Raw genomic sequence first — 15,558 nt, 5'->3', positions numbered from 1 at the left:
CTATTTTTAAACTGAGAATTCTTAATGAATTTTATATGTAGTATAAGCTTTTGTGCTTGTGCTCGTTCTCAGCTGCTCAGTTGTGTTCAACTCTTTGTGATCCTTTGGACTGTAGCCCGCCAGGCTCCTCTGTGCACACGATTCTTCAGGCAAGAATACTGGAGTGGGTTGCCTGCCTTCTTCAGGGGGTCATCCCTACCCAGGAATCAAACCAACGTCTCCTGCATCTCCTGCACTATAGGCAGATTCTTTACCTCTGAGCTACAGGGGAAGCCAAGTATAAGCTTTTACAATCAATAATTACATTTTCCTTAAAATAATAATCATGTATTTCCACAGACTGATAGAATTTCAACTTTTAAAGTTCAGAAGGAAAATTTCACTTCCAGTTACATTCAGAGTGCTCACCAATATTTGAAAGAGCTTATTCCGATATTAACAACGAACCCAGATGACCTGACTTGTTTTCATACTAATGCATTAACTGATTAGATTTGACAGTCACCCATTCCTTCACATGATCTTGATCACAGCCAAGTTCAGGGATGCCAGGAATTATGTTGAAATAAGCATTGGGCTATTCAGACTTTCAAAGGCCAAAGCTGAGGTCCAAAACGAATAAGAGGTTTGCGCCAATTACCAAGGTTGCGTCTTGACACATTCTTACTTGAAGGCTGAAAAATGGGAAAAGAAGACTGATTAGATGTGAGATTTCTGTTCCTGGGGGTGGCAGCTTGAAGGGAGGAGGGTGTCCAGGGAGGTATTGCCCAGTCTTGGGTAGATGGCTCTAAAGGAAATTGTTTCGCCCTGGATCTATCTAAGGAGCAGAAATGGCATCTCATAAAGAACATAACCCAAAACTGGAGCTAGTGTGAGCTAACTTTCTAGGCATGAGACTATCTGAGGTAGACTAGGTAGGGGAATTTTGACATGACTTTAGTTGCTCCAAAGTCACCAGGCTCTGAAGAAAATGACCCACAGACACTATGAAGAGGGCCAGTTGAGTCAAAGCAGAGAGAAGGGTCCTGATCTCAAGGGCATGTTGTAGGAAGAGGAAATGCCCTTGAGACTGGAAACTTTTTCCTCACATCCACTCGGATGGCCCTCTTCATAGTATCTGTGGCCCTAAGGGGTGACCTCAGAGCTACAGCAGCAGAAAACAAACCAATAACAATATTCAGGGAAGAGCCTTCTTGACAAGAACCTTGCCCGATTTCACATTTCTCCTGTGCTACTGCACAACTGGGCCTCCAAGACTGCTTTGAAAACTTCAGATCCTCATTCTAAAGTCCTCCTTCTACCCTCTATTCCACCTGGAGAGAGAAACAGCAGTCACAGCTCTTACCAGGATGTTTTCCTGTGCAGGATTTCAAAGCCAGTAAGCATGGGAACATCCATGAAGCCATGGGGACATGAGAAAACATTGCTAGTGAGGCTTCATAGGAAGTTCACGAAAGGAGAGGCAAAGAAAGATGTCTACCCGTAATGGAAATGTGCCCATGAAGGAAAGTCCTCTTGACTTAGAGAAACTGGAATTTCCTCATCTGTGTAAAGGTCATCTACTTCAGAGTATTATGCACATTAAATGTGATAACATACACAAAGCACTTAGTACAGTGGCTGGTGTTCAGGAAAAGTTTGAGAAAAGTAATCATATTTATTACTCTGATGTCAAATGTTGAGTGGCCAAATCTCTGATGGAGCAAGCCTGACTTCCGTAACAGAAGAACAGAGGACTCAAACAAAGAAGGCCGAGCTCCTCCTCAGCCTCCTCTTGTCCAAAACAATTCCTAGCAAAGAGGAGATAAGGTAAGGTTCAAGATTAGACAAAAAGGACAATATGCATTAATTGCTCTCTCTGGAGTGAAGTGGGAGCAATGTTTTCAATTAGAGGGGAAAGAAAGCTATTGAACATTTCTATTAAAACTATGTAATGGGTTTTTCTCATCTCTACCATCCATGAATCCAAAGATGTGGAAAGAAGACAAAGGAATTAAGGTCACTAACTTTTGAGAGTATCCTCCTTACCAGCTCCTCTCCAAAGGTTCAATTATCACAGCAGTTGATGGAGAGAAGTTCCTAGTTACATTTCTGCTTCCCTTTCTGAGTCATTTAAACTAGTCCTTAGGTAAGCTTACTGTCTCTTCATTCCATCATGGAAGACCTCTTGTATTTTTCCCAACCTCTGATTCAGCTTCATTTGTTAGTCTGTCTTCCATTACATAAAACTACCACCAAGGGTGGTCCACTGCTTTCCCATGGATTGTTTACAATAGTAAAATAATCACCATTGTTACTTTCTATGATCTTCACCTTGGAAACTTAGTTGAAGTTACACATTTAAAACATAAACTGTACACTTGAAACTAATACAATATTGTAAACCAACCATATTTTCATTATAAATAAATAAACTAGCAAACAAACTGACCTGGTGTGAATCAGTACAAATTCCTGCTTGGGCCATGGCATTCACGTCTGCATAGCTTTAGACTCTTTCAGTAGATATTCACAGAATGATCTCATAAGATGCTGTATCCAGTGACCTCAGAGATCATCTAGTACCGCCCTCCCTATTTTGCAAATGAGAAAAATGAAACCCAGGGAACCTAAGCCCCTGTGATTAGTTTAAGTAAGAACTCATGTTTCTTGAACCAGTACAATGACATTTCTTTCAAAGTGTTATTCCAGTTAAAGCTCCCAAATGGATCTCAGACATCTTCCAAGGTCAAACTCACGATACATGACTGGCAAATCAATCAGCAAATGGGCAGGTTCCCAGGTTGAGACAAAAGCATGTTCATCGAAAACAGAGTGTTCAGTGTCCATGATCCTGAGGTGTTTACCTTTCTGCTGCTCACCTGTGGACTACACCCACTTCACCTGAATGCTTACATTGTATCAATGAGATGGAAAAAACAAAATAGCACCCAAGAACTTGATGGTAAACTCGTCAAGCATATCCCTGGGCCATGCCTGTTGGAGACATAAACAAGGGCACAGAGCAAGAACAAAGGTCTTTACTCTCCATCCGCTGTTTGGGGCCAAGGTGAAAGCATTGCAGAGATCCCGTTGGGTGGATCTACAGATGGGCCTGAAACATCCGACATCTTTTATCTTTGGTAAGGGTTATCACGCTTTACCCTCAAGGTTGGCACGTCCAGGGCTGGGTGTTCATGGTCAACTAGAGCCCCCCAGGACAATGCTTCTCAGACTTTTCCCTGAAGGGCTAGTAATGGCAGAGGAGAATTAATTAAACACTAAGTCATGTCCAGCAGGCGTGAGCTTTCTCTGAAGCCTTTTTCTTTCACTTAATTAATATTTACAAAATAGCCACATGCACAGTTGTTTTATATCTTAGACTTTAATTTGTGGTCATAATGAATCAATGTTAATTTCCGGGTTTTGATGCCTATGATGTGGTCATGCAGGCAGGCACACTTGTAGTTAGGAAATGTTCATTTTGGTATGAAGGGGCAATGAAGCACTTGGTCTGGAACTTAGTCCCAAACAGTTCAGAAATGTTAATAAAAATTAGGAAATATGGGTGAAGTATATAGGGGAGCTCGGTGTCCTATTCTAAACAATTGATTTCAATGTTTCAATAAACCCTATCATAGTTTTATTTTGGGTAAAACAATGCTTCAAATTACTTCCTTTCCCCTCCAAAATACATGTTTTGGTAAAATTGGAAAAAAAGACATTTATCTTATGGCTTTGTGTGCACTTTGTGCATATCTGCATTCAACCTAGACTAGGAATACACTCGCCTTGATGAGGTTTTCTTTAATTCGCTCTCTGTGGACTGTGCCTCTGACCGATACTTCTCTTAAAGAACTGGATAAGGGTTCAGCACACATTTTTCATTTTGGCTTGTTCTTTAACTGCATAATGCAGTTCCGTATTATTTAGAGTGTTACTAATTTATGCCTTTTTTTCCTTAATTTTGTAAATAGAATTGAAAAAAAAAAAACAATTTGTGCTGCTATTTTAAAACTACAAGCCAAAATCCAGAACTTTTTTGAGTAATAGGGAGTGAATGCCCACCTTTCAACTCTTTGCAGCCCCATGGACTGTACAGTCCATGGAATTCTCTAGGCCGGAATACTGGAGTGGGTAGCCTTTCCCTTCTCCAAGGGATCTTCCCAACCCAGGGATCGAACCCAGGTCTCCCGCATTCCGGGCAGATTCTTTACCAGCTGAGCCACCAGGGAAGCCCACCTTTCACTCATTCTCTAAAAGTTTCACTTTAAAAATTTTAAATATAGCCCAAATATAATTTACCAATGTTTATTCATACCTTAAAGGGGAATCATATTTGGTTCTGGTTTGTTTTGCATTCTTCCCCTCAAGGCTTACAATTTTTAGAAATTTCTTTACGTGTGAATCACTATGAAAATGAAAAACAGAAGTCTTATCAGGGAAAAAATAAGAACTGGATGAGGAAGTTATGAGGAAGGTATGAGGAAGAGCTGGCGCAGTAGAAAGGTTCTTCACATCTAAAAATGAGAAAAGAAACATGGAGAACTTGAAACTGTGACCTAGAACCCCCTCAGTAAGTGTTCACTCAGACTGTTTTTATCACTGTCATCATCACCCCTGTGAGGTCTGAATACTGAACACAGGCTTGAAGTAAGTCAAAAGCCACAAAACACATGCAAGGGGAGACACAGACCCCCAGGCTTATTGGATTGAGGACCAACATCCTCTCCTGTTTGAGGACAGATCCTATAAAGAGGAACAAAGGGAGGCAATCCACCCACTGAAGCACAATCATGGTGGACTGGATGCCCTGAAAAGGACCCAGAGAGCTTCACAGTAGAGAAAAATGGAGCTGGTAAGAGAGAGGGTCAGCCACTGGGAACGGAGATTTCCTGTGATTGCACTCTGAGGCTCAAAACTTAAAAACCAGAATCCAGGACATCTTACGGCCATTGGTCTTCCCCTCCAATTCTCTTGGAGGAGAATCCTTCTTAGAGAGATTCCTTGTCAAAGTTTCTGGCAAGCTCCTGCCTCAGCCTGAGACCAATCCAGCTCCTCTATCTAGCCTGGCTGTAGACTCAGTGCCAAGACCACGAGTCCCAGCAAGCAGATCAAGGAGGACGTTCAGAGAATCGCAGACGAGGTAGCCCTATGGTCCTTCAGAGATACCCTGGAGCAGGGCTCTGCCCTTCAGGCTGCTCATCCTTCCAGCGTCCCTCTGGGTTTTTCCAGCCTGAGCTTGTATCTACCCAGCTTCCTGGAGTTTCATTCTATTTGCATTTTTCTCTTTTCTCCCTCTTCCCTCTCTCCTGAGGATATCTTTATATATATTTACAAAGTAATTGAGGAGCTGAATATTCACAGTCTCAGTCTCCTTTCTGAATTAGAAGGGCAATAGTGTTTCACAGCAGAGCTGTGGGGCATCAGGGCATCCATCTTCAGGGCATCCAAGGTCAGGACTTCCATCATTAGGAGTAAGTGCAGCTTCCAGTCACCTGTCCTGGCCCCACGTGGTACTCACGGATGTGTGAGCTGTTTGGCAAAAAGTTAGCTGAGAATCTTCCATACTGTGCCCAGGGAACCTGATCACTATCAGCAGCCACCTGCCTCCTGAAGTTAACGTTATACCTTCATTCAGCTTGCCTCTTGGTGAATTTTACCTCAGGGCATCTGCACCCCAGCCTGCCTCATCCTTGGCACCTACGGAAAACACAGTCAGCAACAGCTCCTCTCATGCATAGTCAGGAGTAACTTAGCCAAGCAAGTGAAGCTTCCCGCTGGTTACTCAAGCTGAACCTGTCCTCGGAGACCTCTATGAACAGATCCCACCAAGGCCCTCTATTGAGGTGCCAAGAATCAGTTCTGGGCAATCTCACACAAGATCCAAGCAGAGGACCAGAAAACGTACATACCGCCCATTCTACACTTAGCCACTTGAGGCCATTTGTAGTGGTCGTGGCCACTCCTACACCAGTCTTGCTCTTCCAGAACCCCCTTCTTCCTGAAGAGGCTGCCCCTTGCCTCCAGGGTAAAGCCTGACAACCATTATGAAGGTGGCATTTGTAGCTCAAAGACTACCTCAGGCCAGCAACAGATAGACTTTTCTGGCCCCCTCCTCACACCTCCTCAGTTCAGTGTAGTTCAGTAGCTCAGTCATGGCCAACTCTTTGTGGCCACATGGACTGCAGTATGCCAAGCCTCCCTGTCCATCACCAACTCCCAACTCCCGGAGCTTACTCAAACTCATGTCCATTGAGCCAGTGATGTCATCCAACCATCTTATCCTCTGTCGTCCCCTTCTCCTCCCGCCTTCAATCATTCCCACCATCAGGATCTTTTCAAATGAGTCAGTTCTTCACACCTCCTAGGCTATCCTGGAAAAACTGGTCTCTACAGAATCAGTGCCTATTCTCCACTCACCCTCTTGGAGCTACCTTTGGGGTCTTCTTGCAGGATCTCTTTTCACATTCTAGTCTGGCCCCTAGCACTTTGATGCTTCCCCTTGTTTCACAGAGTCTTTTAGAAATTATTCTTTTTAGAAAATATTTAGAAATTATTATACTTTTTAGAAATTATTCAACTGAAACTCTTTAGGCTACAAATGATGAGGAGACTAAGAGGACAAGAGTGGTGATTCAGTTCAATACACAGTTACTGAGTATCCTTCTGAGCTATCCCAGCTATATGGAGATTGAGAAGCATGAAAGGACTTGATTTCTGCCCACGAGTTCACAATCTAGTTGGGAATCCTGAAAACACACATCAGAGTCAAATAATAGAACAAGGTAGTACCTGATTGAGCATCCAAGCGAGTGGTACCAGGAGTTCATGCTGAAGGAGGTATGTTCAGGAAAGGGTCACCCCAGGTAGAGTTGCACGGGAAGGTTCGAGTACAAGCTCGGGGGACCAAGCTGAGCTCTGAAGGATGGATGATAGTTGAGGGAGAACCTCTAGGGAAGAGGGGAAAAAAGCAGAAATAAAGTTGAAGAAAACAAAACATGTACAGGAGATGAAAAGAAGCCCAACCTATTAGTCATACGGTAACTGTCAGCCCATAAGCTAACTATCAGAAAGCAGTGCGGGGACTTCCCACACTGGGACAGGAATCTGCCTGCCAATGCAGGGGACAAGGGTTCCAGACCTGGTCCAGGAAGATCCCGAATGCCACAGAGAAGCTAAGTCCGGGTCCACAAGCGCTGCAACTACTGAAGTCCGTGGGCCTAGAGCCTGTGTTCTGCAACGGAAGAAGCCCACACGAAGCAATGAAGACTCAGTGCAACAAAAAATAAAATAAGGAAATAAGAGGAAATAAGTAGCCCTCTGAGCTAGCCACATGCCCAGCTCTGTGGAGACTGAGAAGCAGGAAAGGACCTGATTTCTGTCCCACAAGCTCACCATCTAGTCGGGAAGAATGAATACACATGTGAGAGTCACATAATAGAAAAGGTAGTACCTGATTGAGCATCCAAATGAGTGGTACCAGGAAATGCAGGAAATAATAAGGAAATAATAGATTCGAAAAGCACATTTACAAAATTTAAAAAAGCAGCGTGGTGAGGAGGAAACAACACAACACTGGAGCCAGCACTCCCTCCTTTTCTGTCCTAGGCCTGCCACTTAACACATCTGTGAACCTAGCCTCTCCAAGCCTCAGTTTCCTTTTCTAGAAAATGGAAAAAAATAACATGGAACACATAATACTGTTTTGCAAATTGAATTGTACATAAAGCACAAGGCCTTGGCACACACTGAGCACTTTTTAAAAAAAAATTTGGCCATACACTGCAGCATGCAGAATCTTAGTTCCCCAACCAGGGATCAAACCACCTGCAGTGGAAGTGCAGAGTCTTAACCACTGGACCACCAGGGAAGTCCCCAAGCACTTTTAAATGACAGCTCTAATCCTTAGCAGAGCACCTAGCACTGTGCCAAGCACCGTTAGCCTACACTTTCCTCCTGTTGCTGCAGCACAGCCCTGGGCTGACCTGCCTCTAAGGCAATGTAGTATGTATCATCCAGGCTGCCTTTAGGAAAACAGTAAACAATACACTCAAGGCAACCATCTCTAGAATGTCAAGGGCTCTGTTTAGTACCCCCATACCACACTAGGCATTTTAACATTTCGTCATGCCACATTGAATATATAAAATGTATGTTCCTCATTCAATATCATTCTTGCAGAAATATATCTGAAATGATTTTAAAAGTTTTACTTCTGAAATTCTTTGACTCCAAGTAACTTGGGATTGGCACTTCTCCTTCTCCAATCATGGTATTGAGAATTCCAGTAAAAGGATGGAAAAATAAAATCTAACCTAACACTGTTTTCCAAAGTAATAGACTTCTTATGGGTGCCAAATTCCAAAATAAGTGAAATCAACTTTATGTTACTGTGGTAGCAGGTAAGTAAATATTTTAACTTTGATTTTATAGTTAACTTTTCCTATATTGGAGCCAATATATTTTTTTCCTAGTCTCAAATATTGTAGGCCCTTGAAAACCTCCCAGACCCTGGGCACTGGGCTTTTAGTGCTTAATGGATAAAACAGCCCTGAGACTGTGACCACTGGGAAGACTTGTGATGAATAACTAGGATCAAATATACAATTAAAGGAACCCCTTCCTCAGACCTCCCTGAGTGGGACTGGCCAGTTGCACAGTCAGTACCTACTTGAGGAAAGCATGTTTGCAGCTTAACTGGATTCAGAGCTTGTGAAGTCCATGGTCAGTCACTGGGCTGGCATGAAATGTTCCTGCCAACCCTTGGCTCCTGCTGCCATCCCTACCCTCTCACACAAAAAGCCCAGAGGCTTGGGTCTGCAACAGGTAATGAATGATCACAATGCAATTCAACCATCCCAATGGGAAAGGCTCAGCTGACAACGTGCAAAAGGGAAATATACATATTGGGTTGGCCAAAAAATTAGTTTGAGATTTTCTGTAACATCTTATGGAAAAAACGAATGAAATGAACTTTTTGAACAACTCAATATATTTGCTCTCTGAGGCCCAGATCAACTATTTGCTGGATAATTTGCTTTTTTGATCTACTGGGATCAAAAAGCCGTGTTTCATTAGCTTTGTGGGGAGAAGTGCAGGAAAAGGGTGAGCTCGGTTGATGAACCAGGCTCCACCTTGGAGACAGAAAGGAAAACATCTCCAAAGTTTCCCATCTGGCAATGCAGATCATAGGAGTCTAAGTGTTTTTTGCCACTTTGCAGAGCATTTTATCTCAAAGGCAATGAAGTCACACAGAAGTCAAGGTAGGGCTCTACATGCCAGCACAGGCCTGAGAGGCTATAGCTAAAGCCAGATCCCCCACTTCAGTCATTTGGTCCCTCCCTTGATAATTGTTGTAATACTGCTGGTATTATCATTTACTAAATTTATATTTATATGCATTCAGTTCAAAGAGTTCTTTGAAAATGAAACTGTGTAACATCATATTTCAAAGAATACTAGAGTGTCACTGGATAAATAGAAGTAAAAATAAAGAATGTCATCAAATTGTTTAAAATTCTGGTGATCTTCCCTGGTGGTCCAGTGGTTGAGAATCTGCCTTCCAATGCAGAGAATGTGGGTTCAATCCCTGGTCAGGGAATTAAGATCCCACATGCTATGAGGCAACTAAGCCCACTGCTCCACAAAGAAGGGGCAAGCTGCAACAAACCCAATGCAGCCAAAAAAAAAAAAAAAAAGATTTTAAAGTTCTATCCAGATACTGTTTTCAACTGACGGCTCAGTCTGAGATCTGTTGTCTGTACTGAAAAGTGAGTGGAAACAAAGGCTTTACCTTCTTGTCCTATTGGAGACTTTCTCGTAAATGTCATCAGGAGGATTAGAAAAGAATTATCAAAGGCAATGGTCATGTTTCACTTAAACCACAAACAGACACACTCACTAGGCCCTGTCTCTATGGGAAACACGTTCTCCTTCCCTTTTCAGCCTGGCACTAGACCAAAGGGATGGGTTGAAAGTCAGGAAGCTCCAGTCCCAGCTCTGACACTCACCTGGTGGCCTTGGGAAGGGCACTTGCTCTTTCAGGCCCTCTAGCTCTTTCCTCTGGAAAGCAGAGTTGATTGAGATGATCTTTAAGAAGCTCTTCTGCTCTGATTCTGTCATTCCAAAACTTTCTCCACTTAGGGCGATATCTCAGTCCCAGAAAGAACCCAATTCACAGAATCCTGCCTGGTTGGTTGGAACACTGAGAGTGACTGTTTTTCTAGCTTCAGTGAGAAACTGGACCACAGAGCAAAGAGGAATTAGCCTGACACCACAACCTTAATATTGATTTTCAGGAATGTCTGAGCTAGCCTGGAAGAGCACCGTATGGACCCTTGGCCTACTTTCTTCCAAGACTGGTTTCCTTTTGTGGTCTGACTTCTCAGAGTTTCAAACCAGAAACATGGGGATGTGGAAAGAATAGGGGCTTTGGAAGCTGAGAAGCATCGATTCAAAGCCTGTGACACTCCCTAGCTGTGTGATGATGGGCAATTTCCTTAACTTCTCTGAGCTTCAGTTTGCTTGCCTATTAAAAAAAAAAGAAAGAAAGAGTTCATACCTCATAAAACTCTTATGAAGGAAAAACTGTATATGTATTTATTGGGGGGCATAAAATGTATCAATAAAATAAAATGTATCTGCTGGAACCAAACAATTAAATACCAATAGTATTTTTAAATGTATTTATTGGGGGGCATAAAATGTATCAATAAAATAAAATGTATCTGCTGGAACCAAACAATTAAATACCAATAGTATTTTTAAATACCTGAGGCTGTAGGAGCCCTGCAATAATTGACTTACAGTAGGAAATTTTTACAAGGGCTAGCAGGGCATCCCCATGGTGACCTAGTCACCCACCCCCGCCCCCTGTGCCCCCTGGGGGCAATAGCACCAGCCAGAGCAGGATTCTGCCCTCTGCTTCTGCTCCTGCTGCTGGGGCTGTGGGTGGCCGAGGACCCAGTCAGTGCCAGGCCCGGGAACATGACCCCAGCTCAGTGGTTTGAAACTCAGCATGTGCAGCCCAGACCTCAAGGATGCAACACTGCGATACCCAAAATCAACAAGTTCTCCAAACACTGCAAAGACCTCAACACCTTCCTGCATGAATCCATCTACTGCGTGGCCGCCACTTGTCAGACCCCCAACATAGCCTGCAAGAATGGTCATAAAAACTGCCACCAGAGTCAAAAGCCTACATCCCTGACTACGCGTGAGCTCATCTCAGGAAGATGTCCAGACTGCAGGTACAAGGAGAAGCAACTGGAGGCATTCTTCATCGTAGCCTGTGACCTTCCACAACAGAAGGATGACCTGAGGTACCAGCTGGTCCTATGCTTTTGGATAACGTTGTCTAAGGCCAAGTGTTCCCCTCACCCCAAGCTCTGCAGACTCCCGACACTGCGGCTGCCTTCTCTCCCTTGAGTTCTTCACTAATCCTCGCCCTTTTTGCAAATACCACTTCTCTCCCACGCAGCCAACTTCACATACTCTTAATTCCTTACAGGGTTTTGTGGATGCTCCAAATGATGAGGGAAGAGAGGTGATTCTCCTTAACCCTTCACTGCTGCTTACATTGTTTTCTGAGTGTGGATGCCCTGTGGCTCTTCAGGCACTAAGGCTCTTGGCATGGGTGGATCCAGGTTTTGTGGGGCTTATGGCACATGTGATTTTAGAGACCATCTTAAAGAAGAAGAACACAAAATTACAAATGCAAAGTAGAGTCAGGACCTTGGTAGAGCTGTGGTTGGACCCTCAGAGGGAACCCCAGGGGAGATCATCCAAGGAAGGAGGCCAGGAGAGTCTGTGCCCTGTTCACTGTACTGGGCAAAGGAACATGTCTGATTTTGCTACAATGAAAAACCCTTCTTTTCCTGATCGAGTGTGTGCATTACTATCCAGGGGAAGCATGGAGGTTTGGAAACCCCTCTTTAGCTCTGTGAAGCTTCAGCATCATGTACCCTGCAGGCAGAAGAGATGGCAGCACGCTGAGCAGGCTCAGGTTGGAAGTAGCAGTCAGTCTGAGGGGCTCTGCCTTCTGCCCCCTTAAAAACTGCCTGGTGGTCCCACGTCACATGAAGGGGAAGAAGGCAAGGAAGGGCAGGTTGAGCCCCAGGATGGCAGTCAGACCTAAGGTGGGACCCCTTGTTTATGCTCAAGACCTGACCTCATGCCTCACTGTTATGACCCAGAGCAGGAATCTCGGATTTTTGAAGTCAACTTCCCTCCCTTGGAAATTTCAGAACCAGGACCTTCTAAAAATCTTGATCTGGTTCTAATTAGCGCTTCTCCAACTAACTGCGGTGAAGGATCAGTTTTGTAGGCAAAATCTGCCACAGATCAGCACTTTCATAAAATACAATAAAATGAATTACTGGAAAAATGAAATCGAATATTCAGATATAGAAAACACAAGGTCGAATTTTTTTATAATCAAATTCAGTGAACATAAAAGTGGTGTATCAGATTGGGATAAAAGTTTCTCAGTGCTGCCTTTCAATTTCTATACTTATGATAGATACACAGAGGAAAACACTATATACATACACGTATAAATTAAACACCAGCATAAGACATACACGCCCGTACATATACACATGGGCACGTACTCACACATGTGCACGTCTGTACACAGCACCAACACACACTCAACAGTAAGGCGACACCATCCTTCCCTCTTCTGATTCTGCCTCGCCCATACCACTCCCTTTCCATATTTAGAAAGAGACATTTCTACACTGACTAGAGCTCATAATAAGGAAAGCATGACTGGCGAAACACGAAGTGGCAAGAAACGCAGAAAATCCAAAAATTCTGGCTCCCAGCCCCCTTCCCTGCTACCTAGAAAGAGATCTAAAGCAGAGCTCCTTGCTACCTACCACACCCACACTATCCTACCCAAATATAGCTTTCCCCACAGCACCCAGACAGCCTTCCCACATCACACTCTGCCCATCACTACCACTACTGTACCCACCCGGTGCTTCTGACCAAGGAAGATATACTGGAAACGAGAGGAAAACAACATCCTTCTACTCCTCTGTCTTTGCCTGGGTGTTGTGGGCAGGCTTCGCTTCCTCTGTCTGCACCTTAAATGATGGTGTTTCTCAGGCTCCTATTCTTAGCTCTCTTTTCCTCTCACACTGAACTCTCTTGAGTGACTTGATACAGTCCCATAGCTTCAACTGCCACTTATCTGCTCCCAAAAGCATCTCTCCGGCCCTGTCTCCCAAGTTCCAGGCACATATACTCATCTCAGGATCTTGCAGACATCATTAAAAAAAAACACTCAGAACTGGGCTCAGATCTGCCTGGCTGCCAAACTTGCCCCTCTTCCTGACATCTCTCAGTCTTGGTGAGGGGAAACATCAGGGTCAGTCATTCAAAGTCTTAATCTAAGAGACACCTATGTCTACCCATTCTTTTTCCATTTGCTGGCATCACCAGTAACTCCCCATCTATCCCATGCTTGCATGCTAACTTGTTTCAGTCGTGTCTGACTCTTTGCAACCCCAATGGACTTTAGCCCTCCAGGTTCCTCTGTCCATGGGATTTCCCAGGCAAGAATACTGGCGTGCGTTGCCATTTCCTTCTCCAGAATATCTTCCCCACCTAGGGATCAAACCCACATCTCTCTCTTACATCTCCTGCTTGGCAATTTGGTTCTTTACCACTAGCCACCTGAGACCACCCAGGTAATCCCAGGTATTACCTTAAGAGGTCGGACAAGTTCTTGGATTTTCTTTTTTCCAGATATCACTAAGTTCCTAACATGGGCCCAACAGACATTATGATTTTGCAGGCGGCTGTGATTTGAAGCTAAGCAGATACACCTAAGTGGTTGCAATCAAGGATTTATCTTCTAGCTACAGAGGGAAGAAAAAATAATACCTTTAGAACTCTATTGAACAATAACAGAATAAGGACTTCCCTGGTGGTCCAGTGGTTATGACTCCACCTACCAATGCAGGAGGTACAGGTTCAATCCCGGGTGGTGGAACCCTACACGCCGAGGGATGGGGCCAAAAGGTAAGAAAAAAAAAAAAAAAAGCAGCAATAGAAGAGCATAATGAATCATGTGGATTCTGTAACATTTCTCTCCCACTTCCCCCAGAGTTTCATTCACCCTAACCTACAGGTGAGGTTCTCTGTTCTCTGTTAAATGCTAATATTCCTGATAACATGTCTCTGACATAACATTAGGTCTGTAATTAGAGTCAGGCAACGCCAGGAGAAACCAAACCACTGAATATGTGTAAGAGTTGTGGTTCCAGAAGTTGGCAAGAGTGTGGAACGAACACAGAATAGAATGGATCCTTAAATAGACTAATTATATCCAAACAAGTAATGTAGCAGCTTGGGTAGGAGTGTCTGACTTCCGTGTGTAGGCTGAAGAATTAGATGGAGTGCAACTTGAATCCAGGGGCCTTGGATCATGAACCTGGTCCATTCAGAGACTAATGACACAGAATACAGGGCCCATTGGGGGCAGTTGGGGGCCTGAGAAGAGCCACTCAAAAGCCTTGGGACCAAATCTCTGTTGGTTATATTCTCTGAGAATGAATTTCCAAAAAGTCAACTCGGAAAGGCACTCCCCAGATATTTAGGATGACATAATTATTTCCTGGTAGGTAAGTTTGCTTTACTATCCAGAAAATGGTAAGAACAGAAATAGTTATGCAAATCAAGTACATGGCATTAGTGTGTTTGTATTAAAGACTTCCTGTGTAGTTTGTATTTTAGGTATTTACCGTGCTTATGAGAATTTAGCCTGTTACAGTAACAAATTGGTCTTGCTATTTTAAATGTGTAATTAGTTTAGATGTGTGGTTTGAAATAGAATTTTCCTTTATTTTTTTCTTCAAGTTAAAAAAACAATATTTATATTTATTTATTTATTTGGTTACATTGGGTATTTAGTTGTGGCGTGCAGGATCTTTGTTCCGGTGTGAAGGCTCCTCTAGGTGTGCGAGCTCCAGAGAGCGCAGGCTCAGTAGTTGTGGCACATGGGCTTCTGCATTGGAAAGCGAATTCTTAACCACTGGTCCACCAGAGAAGTCCCCAGTTTTCTTTTACTGAAGTAGTTGATTTACAATGTTGTGCTGATCTCCACTGTACAGCAAAGTAACTTCATTTTATATATGTGTGTGTGTGTGTGTGTGTGTATACACACACACATCCTTTTTATGTATAGAATTTCCCTTTAAAACTAGTTTGGGGACATTTTAAAAACTTAGGAATTTAATCACTATATTCATAAATTGTCAGATTTCTAAGAATTTTTTTAGGTATTCAGGAATGTGTGGTTGGTTAGTTCAGGTAACCAAATTACTCTGTAAGGACATAGAATATGTTAAACTTATAAAGTATACTATTAAGTGTTTAAAGGAGTCATTAATTACATATATAAATGGTACCAAACAGTTCATCGAGTACAATCATTTAAAGTGATTATTACAATATACTTGTTTTCAAGTTGAACATAAAAACTTAAGAACTGAGCTTCTGATTTGCATCTTTAGCATAGGGAACACAAATTTCAAAAAGCCAAAGTAGCCCTCTACATGTTCTTTT

General features: G+C 43.2%; 1 long non-coding RNA gene and 1 pseudogene across 3 annotated transcripts in view; one reads left to right on the top strand and one right to left on the bottom strand.

Moving 5' to 3' along the window:
• Nucleotides 1-305: 305 nt before the first annotated feature.
• Nucleotides 306-15,558, bottom strand: part of LOC136171833 (uncharacterized) — a 26,304-nt gene continuing 11,051 nt past the window's right edge. Inside the window, exons 2-5 of one of the 3 annotated variants that reach the window (XR_010663921.1) lie at nucleotides 9,993-10,221; nucleotides 7,124-7,216; nucleotides 6,775-6,932; nucleotides 306-674 (exon numbers count right to left, since the gene is read on the bottom strand). This is a non-coding gene — a long non-coding RNA (uncharacterized lncRNA). The remainder of the gene's footprint in view (nucleotides 675-6,774; nucleotides 6,933-7,123; nucleotides 7,217-9,992; nucleotides 10,222-15,558) is intronic. The other 2 variants (XR_010663922.1, XR_010663920.1) reach the window with 2 other exon arrangements.
• LOC136172050 (ribonuclease 7-like) lies at nucleotides 10,388-11,342 on the top strand (annotated as a pseudogene).

Source organism: Muntiacus reevesi, chromosome 7, assembly GCF_963930625.1.
Source record: "Muntiacus reevesi chromosome 7, mMunRee1.1, whole genome shotgun sequence".
NCBI classification, from domain to species: Eukaryota; Metazoa; Chordata; class Mammalia; order Artiodactyla; family Cervidae; genus Muntiacus; species Muntiacus reevesi.
Note: the sequence above shows the minus strand (reverse complement) of the source record. Positions and strands in the feature narration are given on the sequence as shown.